This window comes from Grammomys surdaster, unplaced genomic scaffold, assembly GCF_004785775.1.
Source record: "Grammomys surdaster isolate TR1022 unplaced genomic scaffold, NIH_TR_1.0 222, whole genome shotgun sequence".
NCBI classification, from domain to species: domain Eukaryota; kingdom Metazoa; phylum Chordata; class Mammalia; order Rodentia; family Muridae; genus Grammomys; species Grammomys surdaster.
The window spans coordinates 1,019,557-1,042,457 of NW_021604667.1; the positions used below are offsets into that span (position 1 = coordinate 1,019,557).

The 22,901-nt window shown below is 38.7% G+C and overlaps 1 pseudogene; it reads left to right on the forward strand.

Annotated features, from left to right (window-relative positions):
- The first annotated feature begins 1,222 nt into the window (after positions 1-1,222).
- LOC114625774 overlaps positions 1,223-22,901 on the forward strand; it is a 44,142-nt pseudogene continuing 22,463 nt past the window's right edge.

Sequence of the window (22,901 nt, forward strand, 5' to 3'; positions counted from 1 at the left end):
GGGCTTGTTGGATATCAATAGGAGGAGAGGCTGTTGGTCGTGTGAAGGCTCGATGCCCCAGTGTAAGGGAATTCCAGGGTGGGGAGGCAGGAGTGGGTAGGTGGGGGAACACCCTCATAGAAGCAGGGGATGGGGAATGAGATAGGGGGTTTCAGAGGGCGAACCTGGAAAGGTGATAACATTTGAAATGTAAATAAAGAAAATATCCAATAGAAAAGAACTTCCAAAATCCAATAGTAAACATTAAACCAACAAACAAATTTAAACATTGATGCTAGATAAGTCAAGGGTAGTCTGGACTACATACTGAATTTCAGACTACAATAGCTTCATTTCAAGACATTATCTCAAAATGGGACAGTAGCAATAGATTTAAACTGATATTTCTCAGAAGATGACATAGTATTTTCCAACAGCTATATGAAAGCATGTTCAATAACAGTAATTATTATGAAAATGTAAATGAGATATCACCTCACACCAGTAAGAATGGCAGTTATTAAGAAGGGAAAATATAACAAGTGCTAATGAGTATATAAAGAAAAGAAAATTTTAGCACAATGTTTGTTGGAAACTAATATGGAGGTTCATCTGAATTTAGTATGTAAGGGAGATATGTGCAATCCCATGTTCACTGTAGTACTACTCTCAATAGTAATAAAATGGACACAGCTATATACAATGGGACACTATCCAACCAATAATAAGAATTGATCCTAACTGGATGTGGTGATGCATGTATTTAATCCCAGCAGAGGAAGGTGGATCTCTGTGAGTTCCACAACAGCTGGAACTACATTGTGAGACCTGTACCCACCTGTACTTTGCCAAAAAGAGAAAAAAATAAAGAATAGAAAAAAAAGAGAAGAGGAGAGAGGGGAGGGGAGACGGGATGGGAAAGGAGAGGAGAGAAGATAAAAGAAAAGGAAAGAAAAGGAAAGAAAGGAAAAGAACTTCCAAAATCCAATAGTAAACATTAAACCAACAAACAAATTTAAACATTGATGCTAAATTAGTCAAGGGTATTCTGGACTACATACTGAATTTCAGACTACAATAGCTTCATTTCAAGACATTATCTCAAAATGGGACAACAGCAATAGATTTAAACTGATATTTCTCAGAAGATGACATAGTATTTTCCAATAGCTATATGAAAGCATGTTCAATAACAGTAATTATTATGAAAATGTAAATGAGATATCACCTCATACCAGTAAGAATGGCAGTTATTAAGAAGGTAAAATATAACAAGTGCTAAATATAACAAGTGGCTGGTGAGATGACTAAGTAATTAGGGGTACTGGCTGCTCTTCCAGAGGACCTTGGTTTGATTTGAGGACCCACTGTAGCTCACTACTGTCTATAACTTCAGTTCCAGGAGACTTAACACTCTCTCACATACATACATTAGGGGTGTTGTATTTTGTCAAAGGATTTTTCTTGGCATCTAGGGAGGTGATCATGTTGGTTTTTTTCCCTTTCAGTTTATTTATATGGGAGATTACTATTATTGATTTTCATATGTTAACCATCCCTGAGTCTCTGGGATAAAGCCTGCAAGATCATGGTGGGTGATCTTTTTCTACTGTGTCTTCTGTGAGGCTCCCCACAAAAGCAAACAGAAAGTGATGCAGAGACTCACACCCAAACAGTAGACGAAGCTCAGGGAGTCTTATGGAAAAGTTGGGGAAAAAGATTGAGGGACCCAAAGAGGACAGAGACTCCACAAGAAAATAACAGAATCAACTAACTTGGACACTTGGAGGCTCCTAGAGACTGAATCACCAACCAAAGAGTGGGCATGGACTGGATCTAGGCCCCTCACACATATGTAGCAGATGAGCAGGTTGGTCTTTATGTGGGACCCCCAAACAGCTGAAGCAGGGGCTGTTCCTGAACCTGTTGCCTATCTGCCTGCCTGTGGATCTTGCCCCCCTAAATGGACAGTGTTATCTAACCTCAGTGAGCGAGGAGGTGCCTAGTCCTGCAGCAACACAATGTACAGGGTGGGGAGTGGGGGGATAGGAATGGGATGAGGGTAGGGGGTTTCATACCCAGAGGGGGGCTTCTCCTTCTGAAGGGAATGGAGGGAAGACTTATACAAAGGGATACTTGGAGGAAAGGAAGGGATAATACTGGGCTATAAAGTGAATACATAAATAAATTTAATAATAAAAATGACTTTTGCTTAATGATTCTTAAGCTTTGTGAGACAGATAAAGATAGACCTACCAAAACAACAGTGAAGTAATTAGTGCTCCTCAAACTACTTATGCTGATGAATTATTATTTTTATTGTAGATTTTTGCTCCTGTTTTTTTCTATTACTGTGAAAAGACACCATGACCAAGAAAACTTTTATAAAGGACAACATGGAATTGGAGCTAGCTTACAGTTTCAGAGGTCCAGTCCTTATCTGAAACTCTCATGGTGGGAAGCATGGCTACTTCTATGCAGAAATAGTGCAGGAGAAGGAGATGACAGTGCTACATCTTGTTATGAAGGCAGTAAGGAGAAAGAAGACTGACTTTTCCATACTAGGCAGAGTTTCAGCACTAGAAGACCTCAAAGCCCACCTACACAGTGACACACTTCCTCCAACAAGGCTACCCCTATTTCAATAAGGCCACACCTCCAAATAGTGCCGTTGGCCAAGCATATTTAAACAACCACTTTCTCCCTATCTATTTAATAAAATACTTGAAGTTCTAGCCAGAGCAATAAGACAACTAAAGGAGACAAGGGGATACAAATTGGAAAAGAAGTCAAAGTATCACTATTTGTAGATTATATAATATACATAAACAAACCCAAAAATTCTACCAGAGAACTCCTACAGCTGATAAGCAGCTTCAGTAAAGTGGCTGGATACAAAATTACCTCAAAGAAATCAGTAGCTAGTCTTCCTTTATACAAATGATATACTGGCTGAGAAAGAAATTAGAGAAACAACACCCTTTGCAATAACCACAAATAATATAAAATATCTTGGTGTAACTCTAACTAAGCAAGTGAAAAACAAATAGATCAAATATAACTATAGTTGTTCCGTAAGATATCAGGGCTGAAAATGTCTATTCATTAATGAGGTTGTAACTGCCATAGTGTCATACATAGCACAATGCTTTATTTATCTGTTTATAATTATACTGGTGGAAACAAACAAACAACAAGAAACTCCCACCATGTTGTCAGACACATAAAGTATATCAAATTCCTGAAAGTGAAGTATTTTAGTAGATTGAGATGATTGATGTCATCAGAGTGGACAAAGCAAAGATTACAAAAGAGTTATCAGTGACTAGAATCACTAGCTGGGCCGTAAGACTCATTATGCGATATGCAAAGTTGCCTTATTGGAACCAGACACCCTTCCCTTGTGGCTTTCTCTGTGGCTCAAATTCGGCAAAAAGGCCACATCATTGTATAGAGATCAACAAGAATATTTACAAGAGTGGCCAGGGTTACATCCTCAAGGATGGCAACCTGATCAAGAACAATGCTTCTAGTGACTCTGATCTTTCTGACAAAAGCATCAACCCACTGGGTGGTTTTATCCATATGGTGAGGTGACCAGCAACTTTGCTATCCTCAAAGAGTAGACAGTGGGAACCAAGAAGCAGGTGTTTATCCCCCTCAAATCCTAGCTGATGCAGACCAAATGACAAGCTCTGGAGAAGACTGACCTGAAGTTCATTGACACTATTTCCAGGTTTGATTGTGTTCATTTCCAGATGATGAAAGAGAAGAACACATTCATAGAACCACTCAGGAAAGGACTTCATTGACAAAGAGGAAGGTGCTTCCAACTGGTCGGGTCTAAATAAAAAACTTTTCCAATAAAGAAAAAAAGAAGAGTATAGATAGTTGTATATATTACATAATATTAAATAGTAATAAACAATTGTTACAGAGATATGTATTACATGATATTTTGTATTGTTTTATAGAAAATTAACTCTTCACAGTTAAATATGTATATACATATATCAAAGCAAAATTCTATAAAAGTCCAAATCATTCATGGCAGAACAGGGAGGGCAGGGAACAAGTAAGAAAATAAAATGGGAGCTCTAAGTTTAAAATAGCAATATTTATATTAAAATTAAATATAAATACATCAAATAAAATACATAGACTAGTAGAATGGATTAAAACACTGCCCTTTATATGAGATATTCACTTTATTTACTTTATATGAGATATTTCCTTTGCTATGAGATATTCACTTGAAATATAACAGTTAGGTCAGGCATGGAAACTGACAACTATAATCTCAATACTTGCAGGGAGGAGGCAGAGAGACCATCAGTACTTTCAGAAAGTCTTGAACTTCATAGTGAATTTCAGGCCAATCTGGGCTACAAATTGAGACCTATTCTCAAAAATAAGTGAATAAATTACACACACACACTCACATGGTAGAGTGCATCATATATCCTTAAACTGAAGTTACAGATGATTGTGAGTCACTATATGGGTGATAAAGTAACCAGATAGAAAAGGGCCCAGATATATAACTCAATATCATCAACCAATAGAATGTATCAACATTTACACAGTACTTTACCAAACAAGAATTTAGTATATCGTTTCTTTTCAAATAACCACGGTAGGCATAAAATTTTGCAGCCTATTTTAATAAATGTTCAACCACTCCTCTAGCCCACCACCCAGCAAAAGTAGTGAAAGAGAAAAGTTATTAGGATATGAGGGAAGTGGACCTGTTTAGCAATAGTATAGTTCTTTGAGGGTGAGCTCTATCTTATTTCTCAGCAGTTCAGTCCCATAGCAAACACCAAATATGAATCAGCAGCTACAGTCCAGAGGTCTCCACAGGCAGACACCGTGCATGAACCAGCAATTGTAGTTCAATCCTGAAGAAACCACAAGGCTTGTCAACTGGCCTGAAACCACTGAAGCAGCAAGACCCTCATGAGCAGTTCTTTGGCAAGTTTCTCTCAATGGAGGCATTATCACAAGTGGAGCTCAACAACACTATGTAAGGGGAACCAATACATGCATGTTGTTAGCAAAGAATAGCGAGTCTGAGCAAACCAAATCAATGCTCCAGCTCCCACAGTTTTTGCTTTAGCAAAACATCCTTTCACCTGTGTGCACCAACAAAACATTAAATGATATAACTGACTTTCCAAAGAAACTAGAAGTTTCTATGTCAAACCACAGAACATAAATCAAGATAGGCTATATCCCAGGGCAATAAATAAACTATAACTAAATAAAAAATTAAAATCATGGAGATTTTGTTCTTGGACTACAATCGAATCATACTAGAAGCCAATAACAAAAGGATAACAAATAATACCCAAGTACTTGGAAAGTGAGCAACAAACTTCTAAATAATCTCTAGAACAAGTAGGAATACTCAAGGGAATTTTAAAAAATACAATGATACTAGTCAGGCAGTGGTGGTCTATGCCTTTATTTTTTTTCTTTTTTTTATTTAATTTTTTTTAACATGAAATGCTTTTATATAGCATGTTTTACAAGGGGAGGGGGTAAGAGGGGTCAGGTGGTGGAAAAGTACAGAATCTTCTTGGCCTGTGCCTTGAAACATGTCATGGTCTATACGGTACACTGCCTTGAATTATGATCTACCTGCTATTCTTCAGAATACATGGTACACTGCTTGAGTTATGGTCTCGCTGCTATTCTTCAGAAGATATGGTACACTGCTTTGAGTCTATCTGCAGTTGCCAAGCAGGATCTTGCAGATGCCAAGCTTCAGGGGACATTGTGCAGGTGGGGAAAGGTAGGGGGTGAGGGTAAGGGCGAGGGTCCTGGCTTCTGGCACATCTGGATTAGAACTTCTAACAGCAGGCATCACAGGTGATTCATTTTTACCTGGGATGTTGTGTGAGTTCAAGCTCCTGGGAGTCCCTGTTTCTCTCGGTTTTCTGGGGTTGGGTATGGAGCTGCCGCCTGTGACCTGCTCTATGCTCTGGCCCAGACCGGAAGTCCGGTCTATGCCTTTAATCCCAGCACTTGGGAGGCATAGTTAGGCAGATCTCTGTGAGTTCAAGGCCAGCCTGGTCCTCAGAGAGTTCCAGAACAGCCAAGGCTACACAGAGAAACCTTGTCTTGAAAAAAATACAATGATATTAAAGTGATGAAAATGAATTAAAGTAAAAACATAATATTGAAAATTTTGTGAGACCTGGTGTTGAGAGGAAAAATTACAGATGGTATAAAAAAAGTATAAAATCAACAATGTAAGAAAACATCCCAGCTAGGCAGTGATGGTATATGTCTTTAATTTCAGCACTTGGGAGGCAGGGAACAGGTGCATATTTGTGAGTTCAAGGACAAGCTGGTCTAAAGAGCAAGTTCTAGTACAGCCAGCACTAAACTGAAAAACCCTGTCTTGAAAAAAGAAAAACAAAAAGCAAATGAACAAACAACAAAACAAAACATCTCAAAAATTTAACGAGAGCAAGAGAGAGAGCGAGAGAGAGCGAGAGAGAGAGAGAGAGAGAGAGAGAGGGAGAGAGAGAGAGCGAGAGAGAGAGAGAGAGAAATACCGAAGGACAGAAATCATATCATCCAGATATGGTAGCACATTTTAGGAGGAAGGCAGGCAGAGGTAAGCAGATCTCTATGAGTTCAAGGCCAGCTTCGTCTGCATAGGAAGTTCCAGGTCACACAAGGCTATCTAGTAAGACCTTGCCTTAAAATGAAGCAAACAACTAAAACAACAAAAAGTAAGGAGTAAAGTCTATTAAGTTGAAAACAGAAACATAGAAAAACTACCAATGAAAAACATAACCAGTTATCTCTTTGATTGTCTAGTCACTTATATGGTACTGCATTCTATGAGGATATTTTCATACACTTACATTCTGCTCTTCTTTCTCTCTTCTCCTGCTCTTACTTGTCTGCTTTGTTCTCCTAGAGTCTAGGGCCTGGACACTGGTGTTGTCTTTACATTTCTGCCGTGTGTGTGTGTGTGTGTGTGTATGTGTGTAATACTATATTTCTATATAAAATATAGGAACCACAAATGTCTTTATGAGTTTCATTTAATTTGCTAATTAATATAAGTATCTCCTGTTGCAGCCATTTTCCTACTAATGACATAATTGCCTTCTATTTGGGTGAAAAAAATCCATTCTGTATATATCAAGTATTCCTTATCCATTTCTCTGTTGTTGGGCATCTAAGTTGGCTCTATAAATTAGCTATTGCAAGTAGTGCTTTAACAAACATTACTGTGCAAGCATCCATCTATATGATATGTTAACCTGTTTTCCTATAGGTGGTATAACTGTATCATATGGTAGATCCATATTTAGTTTTTGGAGAAATCACTATTCTGACTTCCATAGTAATTACACTAGTTTTTATTTCCACCATCAGTGTGTCACTGTTCCCTTCTGTCAGCATCATCACTAGTGTTGGTTTCTATTTGTTTTCTAATGCCTGCCATTCTAACTAAGTGAGCTGGAATCTTGTTGTGGTCTTCATTTGCACATCTTTAAAAATGTTGAACATTTCTTCATGTTAATTACCTCATCTTTTGAAATTTATTTGATCAATTTATTAGACAATTTACTGATTGGGTTGTTTGAATTTTTATTTTTGTGCATGGGAATATGGGGGAATGAATATAACACATCTGATATGAGGAAGTTAAAGGACAACTTACAGGACTCCCTTTTTTCTTCATTATGTGACACACAGGGATCAAATCCAGTTTGTCAGGGTTGGTGGCAAGCACTATTAACTGTTGAGCCATCTTGCCAGCCCTTAGATCTTTGTATATTTTAGATATGGATCCTCTGTCAGATACATAACTAGCAGGTATTTTTCTCCTATTCCTTATACTGTCTTCTCATTCAATTTATTTTTATCTTTGCTATGTAAAAGGCTTTTAACTTCAAGAAGTCCCATTTGTCAATCATTAGATGTTTCTTTTAACAACTGGAGTTCTATTCCTGGCCTTTGCCTGTTTCTATATCTTGAAGTATTTTCATTTTTTCTCTAACAATTTTAGCTTCAAATCTTAAACCGAGGTCTTTGATCTATTTGGAGTTGTTTTATATTCAGAGTGACAGATCGAGATCTAATTTCACTTTCTATGTGTGGATACCTAATTTTTCCAGTATCATTTATTGAAACGACTATCTTTTCTCATGTGCATTTTTAATATTTTTATTTTTTTTAAAAAATATTAAGGTAGCTGTATCTGTGTGGATTTATATCTGGGTCATTCTACTCCTCTGATTTTGTGCCAGTACCATGCTATTTTTGTTGCTATAAAAAGCCAATTCTTTGAAGTGGCTAAAAAAATTGACAAATTTTGAAGAATACTCACAAAGCAGTAGAGAAAAACAATCCCCATTACCAGTATTACCACTATTACCAGTATCCCGAATGAAATAGGGTACAGCATTATATATCCTATCACCATGGAAGGGATAATAAGATAATGTTACAACTTCACACTTTTATTTGACTCTGTGGAGTAAATGAACCAATTCCTCAAAAACTATAAATTAACACTAAGCAATCCATACAAAACAGATCATTTGAATAGCGGCATAAATGCAGAAAAAAATAATTTGTAGTTTAGAAAATTCTCCCAAGCAGAAATCTCTAGGTGGTTGGAATGTTATTTCTCTGGACTATCTTGTAAAACATTTAAAGAAAGATCAAACCAATTTTGCATATTTTTCCAGAAAATAGAAGAGGCTAGGTTATGTCTCAAATCCTTTTATTTCAGATATAAAAACTAAATGTTGTATAGAAAAGATTCTATGTCTTTTGAATACACATATAAAATTTCAAACAAATAAGATAGAATTCAATTTTATGTGTAAGGAACATTATACACACGAGCAAGAAGAATTTATTCCAGAAATATGACTGTTTCCATCTTCAAAATTTGAGTAAATATAATTTGTCGTATTAACATGATAAAGAAAGAATCATATGTCAACATGCATCAATGCTGAAAAGCATTTGGTCAGAGTTAACAATACCTGTGCATAAGGGGAAATCTTCAGAAAAACAGGTAAGAGCACCATCAACAAGGATAATAGCATCTTGATAAAAAAAAGAAAAAAAAACCTTCTTATAAAAATTCCAGGGCTGTCATCATACTTAATGATGAAAACTGTATGTTCTGCTCTAAAGACCAAAAACTAGACAACAATATCTTCTCTCACTAGCCACTCACCATAAAACTTGGAATTCTAGCTAGTGTGATGCTATGATTTGGATGTGGTTTGTCCCCAGGGATTCCTACACTGGAAACTTTGTCCCTGGGATGGAGATATTGAGAGGCTGTGTGAAACTTTAAGAAGTGGGAGATAACGGAGCATCAGTAAAGATTAAAAAGTAGTTCTCATGAGACTTCTATGTTACTTTTCCCAAGACAGTTACTATTAAAGTTGTGGTGGTAGTGGGGTTGTTTAGTTTGGTTGGATTTTTGTTTTTGAGACAGAGTTTTTCTGTGTAGCCTTGGCTGTCCTGAAACTCGTAGACCATGCTGGCCTCAAACACACAGAAATACTATTGTCTCTGTCTCTGGAGTGCTGAGATTAAAGATGTGTTCTGACATTGCCTGACTTACAATTAAAGTTTAAAAAAAAACCCAAAAACACACAAAAAAACAAGCCCGAGCTCCACCCATTTCTCTGGTTTCCTGTCCAGTGATATGATTTCTCCTTCTGGTACTCTTTCCTACTATGATGCCATCTGACATTTGCGCAGTAATTTGAAGCTAATCTTGAACTTTCAGCCTCCAAACCTGACTTTAATGAACTTCTACTTTTTGTAAAGTTATCCTACCTCAGATATTCCATTATAGTAACAAAAAAGACTAATGCACGTATAAGATGTAGGAAAAGGGCATATTGGATCAAATTGCAGGAAATAAAACCATCCTTATTAGCAGACAATACAATAATCTATGTTTTAAAAAATATCCAAAGGAATCTACGAAAATCCTTAGAATTAATGAATGAATTCTGCAAACACTGGGGATACAGAACAAATATTGTGATGGCTCATGGCTGGAATACCAACAGTAGAGAGGCAGAAGAAGAGGAAAGCTTTAAATTCAAGGCCAGATTGGGGTTACATAATACATGCTGTCTACCCAGAGACAGCAAGATCTGCATCAAAAATAGATAAAATAAAAACAATCAATAACCATAAAGACATGCTGTATTCAGAGACTTGAAAGACCCAACACATGTAAAAAGCAGTTTCTCCCAAAATTTCTACATAAAATTCAATATAATCCATATAAAAATTGAGCAAAACTGTTGTGTTTATAAATGAGACTATCCCATAATTTTAAATAGGAAGACAAACTAGAATATCTAAAACAATTTCGAAAAAGAATGAAATTGGAGAAATCAATATCTTGATTTCAAGGTATTATATAACTATCATAATAAGGACTGTGTGGAAGAATCAATGGATTGGGCAGACTGTCTAAAACTAAATCTACCCAAAATGTGCTCAACTTAATATGTTTTTAGAGATGGGATTGTGTGATATACCCAGGGCTGTCCTCAGACTCACAATTCTAATTCAACCTCCTTAGTATCTGTGATTATAGTCACACATACACATCATAGGCCCTGGCTTCCTACACTGGTTTTGGAAAAAATTAAAGAATTGATTTAAAGTATAAAAGATAGCCTTTTCAATATATAGTGTTGGGGCAATAGATCACCACCAGTAAAAAGTGAAACTCCATCTAATTTACATGCTCTATATAAATATTAATTGAAAATTGATCTCAGGTTTAAACATACATTATAAACTATATAATTAAAAAATGTGGCCAAGTAAAGAGTTCTTAGATTTTAGACCAAACACATATGCCATAGAAAGAATAATTTAAGTCTGGGGAGATGGTTCAATAGGTTAAATGTGTCATATAAGAATGAGGAGTTGATACCCAAAACCCATCTCCACCCAACCTAAAAATGGGGACTTCTGCCCCTAGACCAAGCAGAGAGGGGCCACCCAAAACCCCCTCTGACAGGCGATCTGAATTCCTGCTTAGGCTGCGAGGCTAAGCACTGCAAGGGAATATAAATAAAAGTTAAAAATATCTCTCTGGGTTACCTGAGGGACAAGCCTGACTGCATAGGGGTTGATGTCAAAAGTATCCCCTCTCCAGGAAAAAGACATCGGGATTTGTGTGGCCCTCATGCCTCACTGGACAACGACAGGGGGACTGGAGCCATTACAAGGTCTCCTTCAATTACTGGAGGTCAGGCCTCTATCCCTGCCTTCACAAGATTAGAATTGCCACAGCCCTTCTATACTTAGAGAAGGGAGGAGATGTCAGGCGCAGCCCTGCTTACAAACTGAAGGCCTAAAATTTACCAGCCTGAGAAGTCGTAGAACTTGTAAATAGGTAGCCTTGGCAGACAATACCAACTTAGATAAGGACAAGTGAATCATAGGCAGAGCCATAGTGACCTGTCCCTTGAACCTTCACCTAGCCAATACCCTGTTCTTAAAGATATCTGTATTTCCCCTGAACTCCCATGCTCCAGTGTCATCCCCTTCCCCACGTCCTGCCTTTCTGTGTTTATAACCCCTGTGTGAATGAATTCCGATTTGAAAAAAAAATAAATTATTAAAAAAAAGAATGAGGAGTTGAATTCAATTTCTCAGAATAGACATGATTTCTTTTCCTTTTTTTGAAAAGCCAAGCATGAGGGTATGTTCTCATAATCCTCATACTGGGTACATAGAGTCAGGAGTCCTGAGGTTTTTTGCCAGGTAACTAAGACAAATAGATGAATTGCAGGGGCAGAAAAAGACTGTTTTTACAAAAATGAGGTGCAGAGTTGGAAAGATAGCTCAGAGGCTTAGAGCACTGATTGTTCTTCTAGATGTTCTGAGCTCAAATTCCAGCAACCATGTAGGGGCTCATATCCATCTATAATGAGATCTGATGTCCTCTTCGGGCCTGTATGCCATGCTGGACACCAATCTGGCAGAACATTGTATATATAATAAATACATAAATCTTTTTGAAAAAAATGAGATGAGAGCAATTAAGGATGATATTCCACATTGTCTCTATTTTCAATCACACATGAGCATACATACACACAAACACATACACATGAACATGCCAAGGAGAAAAAGAACAATTGATAAACTTGTTTAACTGAAATTTGGAACTTTTACTCTGAGAAAAACCCCATTGTGGACAGAGCTGGTAGCACATACCTGTACCTTTAGCACTCAGAATGCTGAGGCAGGAAGACTGTGAGTTTAAGGAGTACCTTGGCTATACAGCAAGTTAGAATTAACAAATGAGTTCTGTGAGCCCATTTATTCTTAGAGTTCTTAGAATAAATGCATAAGTTAATAAATGAGTATTAATTAATTCTGCAAAATCACTTATTCTTAGAGTTCTTAAAATGAATGACTTAATAAATTAATAATTAATTAATTATCTGTGAAAACTTTCAGGATACAGAACAAATGCTATGATGGCTGATGCCTGTAAACACCAAAGAGGCATAAGTGTACATTCAAGGCCAACTTGGCCTGCATAGTGAGTTATTTTAACTGTTCTACTTTCTTTGAAAACACATACACATTACATACCTAACAAAAGATTAAGATGTAGAATTTATTTTCTTAGGTTTTTGTTTGTTTGTTTTTGTTCATTTGTTTGTGGTTTTTGAGACAGGGTTTCTCTGGGTAGTTTTGACTGTCCTGGAACTCTTGTTGTAGACCAGCCTGGCCTCCAACTCACAGAGATTTGTCTCCATCTAAGTGCTGGGATTAAAAACGTATGCCACCCCTGCCAGTTTAGAATTTGAAAAGAACTCTCACAACTCATTAGCAACAAACACACAAACAAAATCCAACATGAGCTTGAGGGATGGATCAATTTGTAAAGTGCTTTTGCTTTGTAAATAGAGGGCACTGAGTTCAAAATCCAGAACTACTCATGAGCCTTAGGAGGGAAAAAGGGTTTCTATATCTGGGAGAACAGAAACTTGAGTCTCACAACTCCTTCCTAGCAATATAAAGACTAAAGAACTGCTAGAATCCCCTTTGGGGTATATTCCCAGTAGTGGTATAGCTGGGTCTTCAGGTAGAACTATTTCCAATTTCCTGAAGATCGGCCAAATTGATTTCCAAAGTGTTTGTACCAGTTTGGAATCCAATCAGCAATAGAGGAGTGTTCCTCTTTCTCCCCATTCTTGCCATGCACTGTCCCCTGAGTTTTTGATCTTAGCCATTCTGATTAGTGTAAGGTGAAATCTCAGGGTCGTTTTGATTTGTATTTCTCTGGTGACTAAGGATGTTAAACATTTCTTTAAGTGCTTCTAGACCATTTGAGATTCCTCAGTTGAGAATTCTTTGTTTAGCTCTGTACACCATTTTTATTTGGGTTATTTTGGGGGATTTTTTGGAGGTTAGCTTCTTGAGTTCTTTATATATTTTGGATATTAGCTCTTTATCAGATGTAGGGTTGATGAAGATTTTTTGACAATCTTTAGGTTGCTGATTTGTCTTATTGACTGTGTCTTCTGCCTTACAGAAGCCTTTCAGTTTCATAAAGTTCCACTTATCAATTGTTGATCTTAGAGCCTGAGCCACTGGAGTTCTGTTCAAGAAAATTCATGTAGAAGAATGCAAATCAATCCATTCTTATCTCTTTGTACAAAGCTGAAGACCAAGTGGATAAATGATCTTCACATAAAACCAGATACACTGAAACTATTAGAAGAGAAGGTTGGGAAGAACCTTGAATACCTGGGCACAGGGGGAAAGCTCCTGAACAGAACACCGATGGCTTATGCTCTAAGATCAAGAATTGACAAACGGGACCTCATAAACTTGCAAAGTTTCTGTAAGGCAAAGGACACTGTCAATAGAACAAAATGGCAACCAACAGACTGGGAAAAGATCTTTACCAATCCTACATTCGATAGAGGGCTAATATCCAATATATACAAAGAACTCAAGAAATTAGAGTCCAGAAAACCAAGTAACCCTATTAAAATGGAGTACAGAGCTAAACAAAGAATTTTCAGCTGAGGAAACTCAAATGGCCGAGAAACACCTAAAGAAATGTTTAGTCACCAGGGAAATGCAAATCAAAACAACCCTGAGATTCCACCTCACACCAGTCAAAATGGCCAAGATCAAAAACTCAGGTGATAGTAGATGTTGGCGAGGGTGTGGAGAAAGAGGAACACTCCTCCATTGTTGGTGGGACTGCAAGCTGGTACAACCACTCTGGAAATCATTCTGGCAGTTCCTCAGAAAATTGGACATAGCATTACCTGAGGACCCAGCTATACCACGTCTGGGCATATACACAGAAGATGCTCCAACATATAACAAGGACATATGCTCCACTATGTTCATAGCAGCCTTATTTATAATATCCAGAAGCTGGAAAGAACCCAAATGTCCTTCAACAGAGGAATGCATACAAAAAATGTGGTATATTTACACAATAGAGTATTACTCAGCTATTAAAAACAATGAATTCGAGAAATTCTTAGGTAAATGGATGGAACTAGAAAATACCATCCTGAGTGAGGTAACACAATCACAAAAGAACACTCACTGTATTCACTCACTGATAATTGGGTATTAGCCCAGAAGCTTGAAATACGCAAGATTCAACTCACAGATCACATGATGGTCATGAAGAAGGAAGACCAAGTGTGGGAGCTTCGGTCCTTCTTAAAAGGAGTAACAAAATACTCAAGGGAGCAAATATGGAGACAAAGTGTGAGACAGAAACTGAAAGAGGGGCTGTCTAGAGACCATTCTACCTGGGTATCTATCCCATGTGCAGTCACCAAGTAGACACTGATGTGGATGCCAGGAAGTGCATGCTGACAGGAGCCTGATATAGCTGTCTCCTTAGAGGTCTGCCAGAGTCTGACGTTCAGAGGCGGATGCTCACAGCAAAGCATTGAACTGATCAAGGGCTTCCCAACTGAGGAGTTAGAGAGAAGACTGAAGGAGCTGAAAGGGTTTATGGCCCAATGAGGAGAGCAACAATCCCAACCAACCAGAGCTCCCAGGGTGTAAACCACCAGCCTGGGAGCACATAGGGAGGGACCCATGGCTCCAGCTGTATATGTAGTGGAGGATGTGGGTCCCCGGTTCTGGAGGGTGTCCCACTATGATCTCCCGGCTGAGGACAGAGTGAGAGCAGGGAGGGTCTGCTACTGTCTCTGCTGCTGCCTCTGCCTGCGTCTCCACTGTCAATTAGTCTCTGGCCAGGCCTGGTGTGAGAGGTCTGGGCCAAAGGGTACAGAGTTCAAGCAGGGAGGAGAGATTGCCTGCCTCCAATGCTGCCTCTGCCTGAGTCTCCGAATAGCTGCTCAGTCATTCCCACGTGCTGCACCTGTCTCTCAGCGCTGAGCCTATAGGAAGTGGGCTAGCTGGCAAGGAAGCAGCTTGGTGCTCCAGGAAGGTTCTGGGAGAGCAGATCTCTCCCCAAGTGTTACAGCTCTAGTGATACAGCTCTTGCGACAGAAACTCTCGGACACCAGGATGATTCTCGAACATACCTTTACTTCTCCAGAATAGAGCCCTTATATACAGTTTCAGGGTGGGTTAGGGTCTGGCAGCAGATAACGCCCATTGGCTTGGTCTGAGAGCTTGAAGATACCTCATCTACATGTAGGAGAGCCTGAGGCACTGTTCCTCGTGACTGACGGTCATAGACCTCTCTTTGGGAGGGGCTGTGGAGGGCCGAAGCTGAAAGAAAAGAACCAGGGCCTGGGGCAAAAGCAGAACACCTGCTGTCCAGACAATGGTCCGAGCTTCAAGACTTGCTCAACCAGGTACCCAGCTGCTTCTCCCAGCCCAGCACCCCACAGAGGATGGCCTTGTTGGGCATAGGTGGGAGAGGAGATCCTTGGTCCTGTGAAGGCTGGATGCCCCAGTGGGCAGGGAGGAGTTTGAGGGTGGGGAGGTGGGAGTGGGTGTGTGGCTGGGGGCACATCCTCAGAGAAGCAGGATGAGGGGGATAGACTAGAGGGTTCCTGGGTGGGGGTGGGCGAACGGGGTAAGGGGATAACATCTGAAATGTAAATAAAATATCCAATTAAAAAGAAAAGAAATTCCCCCCTGTGCCAATGAGTTCGAGGATCTTTCCCACTGTCTCTTCTATTTGATTCAGTGTATCTGATTTTATGTTGTGGTCCTTTATCCACTTGGACTTGAGCTTTGTGCAAAGGGGACAGGAGGATGGGATAGGGTGTTTGCAGAGGGGAGACCTAGAAGAGGGGACAATATTTGAAATGTAAATAAATAAAATAATCAAGAAAATGAAAGCACTGTTTTTAAAAAAGTATTGCTAGGAAGACTCTGGGCTTCAGAACTGCAGAGAAGATAGTATAAGTAACTGAGCTGTTTGCAAGTGGTGCAGAGGGCTTCATGGTTGTAGTTCTCATGACTCTTCACATTTTATGCTGTGCCTGTGCTTTCTGGTGATGCAGCTGCTTTTAATTCATCCATACTTCGTGAGAATAACCCCCACCCGCATACCTGTTAATAACCCCAATAAAAATTGGTTCACTACATATAATATATATACAGCACATACACACATACACACACACATACACACATACACACATACACACACACACACATACACATATGTACATGTTCATATTATTCAGCATAGTGGCACATATCTGCAATCCTAGTGCTAGGAATACAGAGATGAGAAGGTCCCTGAGGTTCACTAGTCAACTAATCTAGCCTAACTGGTGTGTTCTAGGCCAACAAGAGGCCCTGTCACAAAGGATGTAGCTGGCATTCCTGAGGAGTCCTCCATATACACGCATTCACATGCAAACCCCATTCTCACCCTACCACTCTGCTGGCTATTTTACATCAAATTACACAGCTGTAGTTATCAGAGGGTGTGTGAACTGAGAAAATGCCTCCATTAGACTGGGCCACAGGGAAGCCTTTGGGCATTTTCTTAGTGATTGATGTGGGAGGGTCTAGCCCATTGTGAGTGGTGCCACCCTTGGGCTAGTGGTCCTAGGTTCTCTAAGAAAGCAGGCCAAGCAAGTCATAATGAACAAGCCAGTAAGCAAAATTTCACTATAGCCATCAGGAGCTGTGGGGTTTGCATCGGAATGCATGTATGTGGAGGCCTCCTCAGTTCCGACCCTGTTTGAGTTCCTGTTCTGACTTCCTCAATGGTGAACAGTGTTCTAGATAGTTTTATGTCAGCTTGATACAAGCTAGAGTTCTCTGAAAGGAGGGAACATCAACTGAGAAAATGCCTACAAAAGATCCAGCTGTAGGATATTTTCTTAATTAGTGAATGATAGGGGAGGTTCCTGTCTCTTTTGGGTGGTGCTGTCCCTGAGTTAGTGCTCCAGGGCTCTATAAGAAAGCAGGCTGAGTAAGCCATGAGAAGCAACTCAGTAAGCAGTATCCTTCCATGGCTTCCACATCAGCTCCTGCCTCTAAGTTTCTGCCTTGTTTGACTTCCCGTCCCGACACTTGCTTCGATGATGAAGAGCAGAGATGAAGTGTAAGCCAAATGTATCCTTTCCTCCCCAATTTGCTTTTGGTAATGCTCGTTTGGCACAGCAATAGTTTCTCTAACTAAGATACACACTAAACAGCAACAAAACAGTAGAAAGTGTGAGTAAGAAAATTTCAGCAAAGACCATATACTGGCATGTGCAAATCAAAAGCATAGTGAGATATGATTATAGCCTGTCAGAAATAATGACAACTCCCTAAAGATTAGCAAGGACTCAAGAAACTATCATTCATGTATTGCTGGTGGGCTTTTAAAATGATTTTGTAACGAAACTGTGTTAATTTCTTCCCTGAACTAACCATATAACTTCCATATTAACCAGAAATTCCATCTATTACAAGAAATGAAAACTTACCTTCACACAAATACCATGCACAAATGTGAATAGCAGTGTTACTCATAATGGTAAAAACTAGAAAAAGTCAGATACATTTTAGTGGACAAATGGTTAGGGAAACATTATGGATTAAAATACAATTTAGCTACAGAAAGAAATGAATATTACCTCTCATCTTTGAAGATGGCCACAACCTAAAATATATAAACAGAAAAAAAGTGTTGGTGATGATATAAATACATTAGGACCCTACGTAACTGTGAAATTGTAAATTCCAGGTTATGGAAGTGACAGTGTTAATACTTTGTTTATTTTACTACAATTAATAACAAAATAAATAATTCATACTATTCTATAAATTTCTACTGTATAAACACAGCAATTATTCTGGACAACTATATTGTATAATGTTATCTCCATGCTAAGAAAAATCATTAAATAAACTAAGTGTGTTCCTTAAAAATATGCCACAAATTTTAACTTATTTGGCACTTTCTCTTTAATATATTCAGAATAATAAAATCAATTAAATTTATTTAGACTTTTTAAGAGTCCCTAATTCTGTTCAACCCTTTTCAATCATCTTTCCCTTTTCTTAAATACCATTCAAGTTACTCAGCCTTCTGGCATTGTATGACTCCACATCTGTCCCCAGAGCCTTCGACTTGGCCTTTCTTACTTCAGGAACTTCTATCATTTCTGCCTCCCACTCCTATTTGAGCCTGCACATAACTTCCTGAGACTGAACTGCAGAGCAGGGAAGCTACCTCTAGTTGCATATAATTAGAGAATTTCCAGTCCCGAAAGCCAGGAACTGGTATGGCATATTCTAGAACTGGTATGAGGAGCACTGTATTAGACAGCAGCAATTTTAACCGGAAGCGGTGGTACATACCTAGAATCCCAGCCCTCTTAGGCAGAGGCCAAGGCCTAGGCAGGAGGATCACAAATGTCAAGATTACTTGAGTTACACAGTGAGTCTTAGTCTTAAAGGGGGATAGAGTTAAGTACCCACGAAGGGGAGGCAAGAGAATAGCCAATTCAAGGTCAGTTTGTGCTATATAGGGGGTTCCAAATCTGTTTCAGCTACATAGTGACCCTTTCTAAAACCAAAACATACAATCAAGCAAAAATTACCAAGGTTTGTGGATGTAGCTCAGCAGAAGAGAGGTTTTTACCATATTGTGTAAAGCACTGTATTCTTCCCAAGCACTGCAAATAGAGGTAGAAAAATGTTTAGAACAGATTTTAACACGATACTGAAATCAAAGTATTCAAAAGTACCTCCAAAGTAAGGAACAGAAAGTTGAACAGAGTCAGCAAAAGCTCTTACTAAACATTCTTGGGTCAGATCCCTGTGTTCCAAACACAATTGTAGTCACTAATAAGGTATCATGTAGTCCACAAATAGATCGACAATTAATTAACTGGACCTCTAACAAACACTAGTTCTCAGAAGCAGTGGAAGCCAGATTAGTTAGAAAGTAATTCCAGACATATACATAGGTAAGCTATCAGTTTTGCAGAGAAAAGCCTGGAGCAAGAAACCCAGTCAGTTCCACTTAAGCATGGTGTACTAACCTGCCCTGTGGCTGGTGGTTTCAAGGATGTCTCTTGCTAATGCTATCTAGAAGAAGCCCTCTCACACACACAACTATTAGGCCACAAACCAGATTTTATGAAGTAAAACGTTAAAATCACACAGGGCCTGTCCCTTCCAAGATCCCGGATGTGACGTAATACTCGGTCACTACTTTAAATTCTTAATAATGTTATCTGTAAACATGTGCTTTATAAATAACTTCAATGGTACAGTACATTATACACATAAACAGAACAGAGTTGTGTAAGAAAGGAAAAGTCACAGTTGTTAGAACCTAGCATGCACAAGCCCTGATTTTAATTCCAAGTCACATAAAACCAGGAATAGTGGTACATGCTTTTAAATATTGGCATATAGGGGCTGAAAAGATGACTCAGCAGTTAAGAGCACTTGCTTATTTTTCCAAAGGCCTGGACTTGATTCCACATGTTGGCTCACAACAGTCTGTAACTCCAGTTCCAGGGTACCTGACATCTTCTGGTCTCTGTGGGTACCATGTGGGCATGCATGTGGTACACAGAAACACACATAAGCAAAACATTCATACACATAAAGTATTTTTAAATGTTTGCATACATGCCATTTATATGTACCTATGCAAATTTATGTTAATTAAATGGTATTAAACCATCTAATCTAATCTTCTTCAATGTATTAGTTTATTTCAGATAGCTCTTCATATTACTAAATGTATATATTATTTTCATTTTAATAAGCAAATTAGTTTGTTGATTCTTCTAAATATAAAAATAATATTAGCTCATATTACCTGGCAAAACTTTTCTAGGGGAATGCAACACACATCTACTCACCCCAGATAGGGAGCCTATGACTGACCAAGGTATGGATACTACCAAAGTCCAACTTATCTAACCAATGAGTTTTATTGAACTTACTTACAGGAGTATAGGTGAAGGGTTACTTACAGAAACAGAAATGACTCAAAGACAGCTGCGTCATCAAGGTCCACCTCAGCATGGGTGAGAGGTCATAAAGTCAGGAACCTGGAGCAACTGCACAGCCTTCAGGAAGCTCAACAGATAGGGGTGTGTTCTTTCCAGGTACTTTGGTTTGTCTTAACCCCTTCCAGGCAGCTGGTCAAAGTAGTTTTGGTTTTCATTTCCCTGATGGTTAAGTATGTTAAACATTTCCTTGTTTCTCCCCTTTTGAGATTCCTTTACTGAGAATTCTTTTTTAGAATTTTTAATTCTCCAAAACGCCATTCTTCATTTGATTATTTTGTTTTTTGATATCTAGTTTCTTGAGATTTTTTTTATAGATTTTGGATATTAGTCCTTTATCTGATGTGGAGCTGAAAAATCTTTTCCTTCTCTGTAGGCTGCTGCTTTGTTGGATTGATGGTGTCCTTTGTCTTAGAGAAAGAAGCTTTTCAGTTTCATGACATCCCATTTATTAATTGTTCTTAGTGTTCCCATTCAGAAAGTTGCCTTCTCTGCCAATGTGGACAAGGCTATTCCATGCTTTCTCTTCTATCAGATCTGTGATAGAAGAGTAGGTCTGGTTTTATGTGGAGGTGTTTGATCAATTTACTATTGAGTTTTATGAAGAGTGATAAGTATGGATCTATTTGCATTCTTCTACATGCCAACATCCAGTTTGACCAGTACTATTTGTTGAAGATGCTTTCTTTCTCCATCATGTACTTCTGGATTCTTTATAAAAAAAAAATCAGGTATCCATACGTATGTTGATTTATGCTTGAGTCTTTGATTCAATTCCATTTATAATCCTGTTTTCATGTCAATATTATGCAGTTTTTATTATTATAGCTCTGTAGTACAACTTGAAATCACAGATGGTGATACCTCTGGAAGTTCTTTTATTGTAAAGGATTGTTTTATCTATCCTGGGTTTTTGTTATTCAGTATGAAGTTGAGTATTATTCTTTCAAGGTTTGTAAGGGATTGCATTGGAATTTCGATAGGAATTGCATTGAATGTGTAGATTGCTTTTGGTAAGATGGTCATTTTCACTATGTTAATCCTACCAATCCATGAGCAAGGGAGATCATTCCATCTTCTGAGATCTTCCTCAATTTCTTTCTTCAGAGACTTGAAGTTCTTGTTATACAGGTCTTTCATTTGCTTGGTTAGAGTTATACCCAGGTATTCTGTAATATTTGTGGGTATGGTGAAGGGTGTCATTTCCCTGATTTCCTTCTCAGTCAATATGTCATATATATATGAGGGCTATTAAGTTTTTTAGTTGAATTTGTATGCAGCCACTTTGGTGCAGGACTTATCAGCTGTAGGAGTTCCCTGGCAGAATTTTTGGAGTCACTTATATATACTACCATATCAAGTGCAAATAGTGATATTTTGACTTCTTCCTTTCCAACTTGTATCTCCTTGATCTCCTTTAGTTGTTTTATTTGTTCCTGCTAGAACTACTATATTGAATAGATATGTAAAGAGTGGACAGCCTTGTTTTGTTCCTGATTTTAGTGAAATTATTTTGACTTTCTCTACATTTAATTTGATGTTGACTATTGACTTGCTGTAAATTGCCTTTAAGATATGTCACTTGTATCCCTGATCTCTCCAAGACTTTTGTCATGAAGGGGTATTAGACTTTGTCAAAGCATTTTTTTGGCATCTGAAGTGGAAACTTAAGGGTTCTTTGAAAAGTCAGTTGTGTTGGATGGTGTGTTGCTGAGGCAAACACATGACAGAGTGTTTTCCTCAAGTGGACACAGGTGAAAGGCTAAGGCAGACTCATGAAGGAACGTTTTGCTGAAGCAGACCCAGGTGAAAGGATGTTCTGCTAAAGCAAGCATGTGAAAGGACACGTGATGAAGGGTTCTTTGTTAATAACACACATATATTGATCTACATCACATTGTGTAGTTGAGCTCTATTTGTCAGGACTCGGTAGAGAGAAACGCATCAAAAAATTTTTGGTAGTATTCTGCAGCTTCTTGCTACCTCCTTGAACTTGGGTGGATTGGCAGAGTGATGTCAGCTTAGCCAGATACTGAGGCAAGACCTGTGATGTTCAGAGGGATATAAAAAGAACCCCACAGACAGTGACTGAGGCTGAGCTTGGCTTGCTGATACAGCTAGCTGTGAAACATTTGGTCTCTGGTCTTTTCTGATCTTAGCTTCACTGAGAGAAGCACACCCAGAACTCCTGGCATTCCTGCTAGTCCCTCCTGCTGACTCCTGCTGTGCCTAGGATGAAGCCTGGCTGTCTTTGCTAGGTAGTGCCACCAATGCTGATTCATGTTTGTTATCCTGACTCTACCAAACTGGACTGCTAGTGTATTGATGAAGTGTTTGCGAGTGGATCGAGCTGCAGCTGCCTGCTAACCTGTGAACTGAACTGCCTGTCTGTTGGTTGAGGAGGAGAAGGAGGAGGAGGAGGAGGGGGGGAGGGGG